This window comes from Lathyrus oleraceus, chromosome 1, assembly GCF_024323335.1.
Source record: "Lathyrus oleraceus cultivar Zhongwan6 chromosome 1, CAAS_Psat_ZW6_1.0, whole genome shotgun sequence".
Classification (NCBI taxonomy): Eukaryota; Viridiplantae; Streptophyta; class Magnoliopsida; order Fabales; family Fabaceae; genus Lathyrus; species Lathyrus oleraceus.
In genome coordinates, this window is record NC_066579.1 from 271,605,973 (window position 1) to 271,614,204 (window position 8,232).

Sequence of the window (8,232 nt, forward strand, 5' to 3'; positions counted from 1 at the left end):
GGATAACCCTTGAAAGGAAGCTATCAGAAGAAGATTTGACATTTGAAGAGGTTGTTCAGCTACCGAAGGATATCATTGTGAAAGACAATGAGAATCTTATATAAACTAACATGTATGTTTATGACATGTCAAATAAGATGGTGGAGCATGGTGTTCATAAAATGCAGTCTAATTTTGAGTTAAGCATGGTAGGAGATGTTACCTACTTTCCTGGTTTTCAAGTTAAGCAAATGAAAGACTACACCTTTAATTCCCCAAGTACATATGTTAGAAGTTGCACTCAACTATTATGGAGAAACTAATTTCTTAAAGATATCACCAAAGGTGGTAACGAAGATGTAAAACAAAGTGTGCCAGACAACAGGTATGACATGTTGGGCATTTAGTTTTCGACCCAGAGGAATGATGGACAAGTTGCCCTTGTCAACTCTGAAGTGAATAGAAGGCTTATTCAAATATGTTGAAATTCTGGTATCAGATATGAGATGTCGAAGGTAATATCACGACACTAATATCTGAACAATATAAACATGATAAAAGATAAAGAACAATAGTACAAGTGACACAAGCAATTGTCAACCCAGTTCGATGCAAACTCACCTACGTCTGGGGGCTACCAAGCCATGAAGGAAATCCACTAAACAGAATTAGTTCAAGGACTCTCAGTAAACAACTTCAAGTTACAGTCTTTTCACCTAATCTCTACCCGTGTGACTTCTATCTAAGAACTCTTAGATAAGAGATCATACTCACTCCCCCTCAATCACAGTAGTGATGTAAAAACAAATATTACAATGAAAGAAGACACTCTTCAAGAACACATACTTGATCTTGCTTAAAAGCTTCAACCATGTAAACACACACTCGTGCTTCAAAGCTTAGAGTGGACAAATTACAACTCAAAAGTCAGTCCAATTCAATCATCTATGGATGAATGAATAGCTCATAATACCACGACCACACAAGACTAAAACCCTTATTCTCTCTCACTATTTCGTTCGTTATTTCTTGTGTGATAAAACCAGGTTTTCCATGCCCTTTATATAGAAGTGTTTGGCTGGGCTTGGACATCATAAAAGCCTAAAACTATTTTCCATTTGTATCTTCTTATGACAGCTGATCATATCTTGTTGGAAAATAAATCACTCTGGTTTTAATTACTGATTGAATGGCGCGTTTAATCATCACATCAATTACACATAGATTAGCATAAAAAGCGCAATCACACAATACATAACATTCAGACTGAATGTTCTGTATACAGATGTCTTGACATCGGGTCTGACATCTCAGCAAAATCCTGCACATTTTCACATTTTAAATACCCTGCAAGAACCTGTTATCTCATGTCAAGACAACACTTGTGATAACTTGTGAAAACTCTAGGTTTTACCAAAATTGATGCCAACACATAGAACCAACAAACTCCCCCTTTGGCAAATTTTGGCTAAAACATACATCAGATCATTTGTTTCACAAGAGAATAATCACAATATCAGTTTAGCAGCAGAAGTAATAAAACACACATTACTAGCTAAGATAGCAACTAGTAAACACATATTAAACACACATGCGTTTGTGCTTCACCTCCCCGTCAGTCTGCTCAACACAGACAGAACACTTCTCCTTTTTATCATCACCTGTAACATACACCTCCCAATATAACATCACCTTCAACATCACCTGTAACACACACCTCCACATATAACACCACCTTCAACATCACCTGTAACATATACCTCCCCATCTAACATCACCTTCAACATCACCTGTACTAAACAAATTATCTCCAACATACATCATTTTCAACATCATCTGTCATCTGTTTATAGTATAGCATAGCTACTTTAGCTACTTCTCCCCCTTTTTAGCCAAAATAGACCAAAGAGACAAAATAAATGTCTATTAGTCACACAGAATGTCACACAGAATGTCAAAGCAGATTGTTAAGTGTTACAAATCCCAGAACACACACAGCTATACAAGCTGAGAGAAAAATCCAGAAAAACCAAAAAGAACCCAGAAAAAAATACATCAAGGTAGCAGAACATGACTACCAAAAGAAACACCAAAACATCCGTCACAACACATCATCAGAAGAGTGAGGGACAACTTCAACAAAACTAGTCAGAGGAGCTTGCATCTTCATCTGCACCAGAACCAGAACTGCCACTTGTTTCATCTTTAGATTCAGACCTCTCACTAGAGGTTTGGGGTTCTGTTTCCTTGGCCTGTCCAACATTCTCTCTTTCAGCTTGCTCCAAGCTTGCAATTAGAGCCTCCAAAGCTTCTTTCCTGGCTTTTGCTACCCTTATCCCTATACCCAATTCTCTACAAGTTTCTTTCAGTTCAGCAATAAGATGACCTTTTGAGGCTGGCTTCTTCACTGCAAATGTCATGACAATATCTTCGACATGAATGCCTTTAAACAATTTGTAATGAACTCATAGAGGAGGTTTTCTTCTTCTAGGAAGATCATTTATGCTGAGAATTCCAGGTTGTTGGCTCAGGATAATCCCACAAATCATTGAGGGAAAAGCTATGGGCAGCTTAACTGCATTTGTATAAGCATGTTTGACAATTTTTTCAAACATAAATCTACCATTATCAAATTTCAGCTTGGTTCCAACAGCAAAGATGAACCTTCCAAGGGCATTTGATATTGTAGAGATGTGGTTGGTTGGCACCCAATTTGCTGACCCTATCTTGTGCAGAATAGCATATTTCACAGTCAGCTTCCCAGTAGGAAGATGCTTCTTACTAGGCCACTCCTTGACCTGTCTTGTAGTTATTTCCCTACAGACCTCATTGTTTGTGGCTTCCAGTTCACATGCTCCTTCTGTTCCTCTTCCTAGAAACGTATTAATCACAGTTGGAGAAAATGTGATACACTTCCCTCTTACAAACACTTTACAAAATTCTTTGTTATTTTTATCAGCAATGTCCTCGGGAATGTTGACCATAAATTCTTTAACCAGTCCTTCATAACACTGAGATAACCCAACAACAGTTTTCATTAATCCAGTAGTTTTAATCAGTTCCATGACCTCTTTAACCTCCACAACATCCTTGCCCAATTCTCTCTCCACCGCCACCCTTCTTTGGATTACAAACTTCCATTTTGCTTCTCCATCTTCAAGATGGAAAGAAATATTGTCCAGGTACAGCAACAAATTTTATAGGGGATTTCCTAACAATTGTCCTCTTGACAGGGGAGATGTCAGGGACATCTTCTTCAACATCTTCATCTGAGTCAGAAATTTCTCTCACTTTTCTCTTCTTCACCTCAACTTTTCTCCAAGACTTTGAGGGGCCTACAACAGTAGCCTTCTTAGCAGTTTTGGCTAACATCATTTCAGCCACAGAGCCACCCTTTCTGGTCTTCATCCTCTTAGCCACACTAGGCTTCAAGTGATGAAGCAAGATATCATCTTGATCATCCGAACTATCAACTTCTAGGTCAATCACCTTCTTTTCAGAATCATGCTTCTTAGACTGTGAAGCATTGGCAGTAGGTGATGCCACAAATTTCTTACCAGACAAAGTTTGCCCTAAAGAGCACAAACCTTCAGCAGCCATATCTTTTTTAGACCTAGAGGAATCATCATCCTTCTGATTATGAGGTCCAACCTCGGGAGAGGGGTCCCTTCTTAATAGAGGAGTAGAAACTCCTTTTACAGAATGTCCTTCATTGAGAATCCTAGTGACTAGGTTTCTTATGACACGATCAGTGTGATACATGTCGTCCTTAGAACTAGGAGTATGAGTAGAGCTGGAGGGGATATTAGAACTGTTACCTTGAGTAGGAAATGCAGTGGCGGATGAGCCAGGAGCATCGCCTAGAATGACAGACAGGGGAATCACGTCCAAAATATCTTCATCAAGAAAGTCCATAAAAGGCGTTCTATCTTTGTGAGTAGGTTTGGTAGTTTTAGAACCAGATGGTGATGGATGTTGTGACATCTTGTTTTTTGTGTGGAAAGGTTTCAGTTTCCCATGCAGAGAAGTTTGATGAAGTTGTAGGAAGTTGGAAATGTTTGAGTAGAGGTTGCGTGTGAAAAGGCAATATATGGAATTTCCAATACTAGGTGATGATTTACCATAAATGGGGCACTTTATTTTAAGTGGGCAGAAAATATTTTTATTACCTTTTCCACTCCAAATTAATTGCTACAAATTCTCATAAATACAAATCCCTAATTTCCCTCTTAGAGATTCAAATTGATTTGCATCCAAGGCCTTTGTAAAGATATCAGCTAACTGCATTTCAGTAGCAACATACTCTAGGACTATGATTTTATCTTCCACTAGTCCTCTAATAAAATGATGACGGATATCAATATGTTTTGTCCTGCTGTGCTGAATAGGATTCTTAGAAATATTTATAGCACTCAGGTTGTCACAGTACAATGTCATGACATCTTGCGTGACATTGTACTCAGTTAGCATCTGTTTCATCCAAACTAGTTGAGACCAACTACTTCCAGTTGCTATGTATTCAGCTTCAGCAGTGGACAGAGACACACAATTTTGTTTCTTACTAAACCATGATATTAAGTTGTTCCCCAAGAAGAAGAATCCTCCATATGTTCTTTTCCTATCATTAGCACTTCCAGCCCAATCAGCATCATAGTATCCAGTCAGCACAGATCCAGATCCATGAGTGTACAACATCCCATAGTCACTGGTGCCATTGACATATTTCAGTATCCTTTTCACTTGGTTTATGTGACTGACTTTTGGTTCAGCTTGATATCTAGCACAAACACCTACAGCAAAAGCAATATCATGTCTTCTTACTGTGAGATATAGCAGACTCCTTATCATGCTTCTGTAGAGACTTTGATCTACACTAACACCATTTTCATCTTTAGAGACTTTCAGATGAGTAGGAGCAGGTGTCCTTTTATGACTTGCATTCTTTATGCCAAACTTCTTAACAATGTTTTGGCATATTTGCTTTGAGATATAAATATAGAATCTTCCATCTTCTTGACTTGTAGCCCAAGAAAATAGGTCATCTCTCCAACAAGGCTCATTTCAAATTCAGACTGCATTTGTTTAACAAAATGTTCGACCATCTTATCGGGCATCCCACCAAACACAATATCATCCACATATATCTGAGCCACCATGAGTTTTCCTCCTTCATTTTTCACAAATAAGGTCTTATCAGTGCCTCCCTTCTTGTATCCATTGTCAATGAGAAACACTGTGAGTCTATCATACCAATCCGTAGGAGCTTGTTTCAAACCATAGAGGGCTTTCCTCAACTTATACACATGCTTTGGAAGATTTGGATCTGTAAACCCTTTAGGTTGTTCAACATACACTTCCTCATTTAAGTAACCATTCAAGAAGGCACTTTTTACATCCATTTGGAACAGTTTAAACTTCAGAATACATGTCACTCCAAGCAATAGTCTAATGGACTCAAGGCGGGCTACAGGGGAAAATGTTTCATCAAAGTCAACTCCTTCAACTTGAGTGTATCCTTGTGCTACTAATCTTGTTTTATTTTTAGTAACCACCCCTTGTTCATCAGATTTATTCTTGTAAACCCACTTTGTTCCAATGACATTTATTCCTTTAGGTCTTGGAACCAGTTCCCATACTTCATTTCTCTTGAATTGGCCTAACTCTTCCTGCATGGCATTGATCCAGAATTCATCAGTCAAGGCTTCCTTGACATTCCTAGGCTTAATCTTGGACACAAAACAGCCATGTGAGATCACTTCCCTTGATCTAGTTGTGACCCCTTTATTTGGGTCTCCTATAATGATATCTTTAGGATGATCCTTCTGAATTCTGATAGAGGGTCCCTTATTAATTTTGTCAGCTTTAGGTTCAGCTTGAGTGAGTTCACTCTCATTACTTTTGTCTGGGAAATCAGATGGGGCATCATTTAGAGATGTCTCAACATCGTCTGTGACATCAGTCTGTTGATCATCACCCACAACATTGATAGATTCCATCATTACTTTTGTTCTGGAATTAAAGACTCTAAATGCTCTGCTGTTTGTTGAGTAACCTAGAAATATTCCTTCATCACTCTTGGGATCTATCTTCCTTCTTTGTTCACGATCAGTCAGGATATAACATTTACTACCAAACACATGGAAGTATTTGACAGTAGGTCTTCTTGGAGTCCATTTCTTCAAGGTTACTCTGTTGTGAACATAGCAGGTTGTGTTCATAGCCTCAGCCCATAAGTGGTAGGGAAATTTCTTAGCATGAATCATAGCTCTGGAAGATTCTTGGAGAGTTCTATTTTTCCTTTCTACCACACCATTTTGCTGAGGGGTAATGGGAGATGAGCACTCATGACTAATTCCTTCAGATGATCAGAATCCAACAAATTTGTTGTTCTCAAATTCTTTCCCATGATCACTTCTGATTTTGATAACCTAACTTTCTTTCTCTCTTTGAAGTCTTAGGAAAAGATCTTTGAATACCTCAAATACATCAGATTTTTCCCTTATAAAATTGACCCAGGTGTATCTGGAGAAGTCATCCATCACCACATCAGCATACTTTTTCCCACCAAGACTTTCCACCTGCATAGGTCCCATCAAGTCCATGTGGAGAAGTTCCAGCACTCTGGAAGTGGTGTCATGTCTGAGCTTCTGATGTGTCATCTTTGTCTGTTTTCCAATCTGACACTCCCCACAAACTCTTCCTTCATCAATCTTCAAGTTTGGGATTCCTCTCACAGCTTCAACAGATATAATCCTCTTCATTCCTTTAAGACGCATATGGCCCAATTTTTGATGCCATAGCTTCACTTCTTCCTCTTCTTTGGCTAGAGTACACATTGATGAATAACTAGTTTCTTGAGAACTCCATATATAGCAGTTTTCCTTAGACTTGACTCCTTTCATGATCACTTCATTTTCTTTATTAGTAATCAGACATTCCGTTTTTGTGAAGTTTACATTTAGACCTTGGTCACACAGTTGACTGATCCTGATTAGGTTTGCAGTCAGTCCTTTAACAAGTAGCACATTGTCAAGGTTAGGGACTCCAGGGCAGTTTAGCTTTCTAATCCCCTTGATTTCACCGTTTTCTCCATCACCAAAGATTACATAGCTGGTGGCATGAGGATGAAGGTCAATTAGCAGGTTTTTGCTTCCAGTCATGTGTCTGGAGCATCCACTGTCAAAGTACCTTTCTTCTTTGGCTGAAACTCTGAAGGAAGTGTGAGCTATCAGGTTAGTAGCACCAGTCCTAGGAACCCATTGTTTTCTGTTGACAGGCATGTGGTGTTTGGGTCTAGGTTGATGATGAGAAGGACTAGGATAGCCATTCAACTTAAAGCAGAATGGTTTTATATGGCCAAATTTTCCACAGTAATGACATCTCCATCTTTGGTGTTTTCCCTTATGTTGTCTTTCCTTATGATGTTGTGACACATGATGTGACATTTTTGGTTTGCTACCAGTGTGACTACACTCAGGTTTGGATTCATTGAACCCAAGGCCATACTTGCTCCTACCATTTTTCCAGTCTGGAGAATTTTGTCTAAGGTGTCGGATCCATTGTTTAGCATTCTGACATACTTTGTCATCTCATCCAGTTTGGAGTTCAAGAACACTGCTTCAGTCTTCAACTTAGAGATGGTTTCCAAGTGCTCTGTCTTCTCATCCTCTAACTTTCCACTTGTTGACACACTTATTCACTTCTCTAACACAACTTTCTGTAGGTAGTGGCTAACTCGTCAAAGGTTACTTCATCATCACTTGAGTCTTCATCAGAACCCCATCTTCTAGTCAAGGCAGTCACAAGATTGGCAGACTCTCCTTCTGTTTCACTTTCATCAGACCATGTAGCAACAAGACTCTTCTTCTGTTTCGTGAGGTAGGTCCCACATTCAGCTCTAATGTGTCCATACCCATCACATTCATGGCACTGAACTCCTTTTCCTTATTTAGACTTTTCATCAGATCTTGTTCTTCTTCCAGCATCATTGGACCTACTGATGTCAGATGAGATGTTCTTGACATTAGACTTAGACCTTACATCCATCTTTTTCAGAAGTTTGTTGAACTGTCTCCCCAGTAATGCTACATCATTTGCCAGATCTTCATCAGTATCTTGACCACTTTCTTCCTCTTTCTCTTCAGTGTTGGACATGAAGGCTATGCTTTTGAATTTCTTTTCAGATCCATCACACATTCCAAAATTAAATGTTTGGAGGGATCTAATTAGCTCATCCACTCTCATATTGAAAAT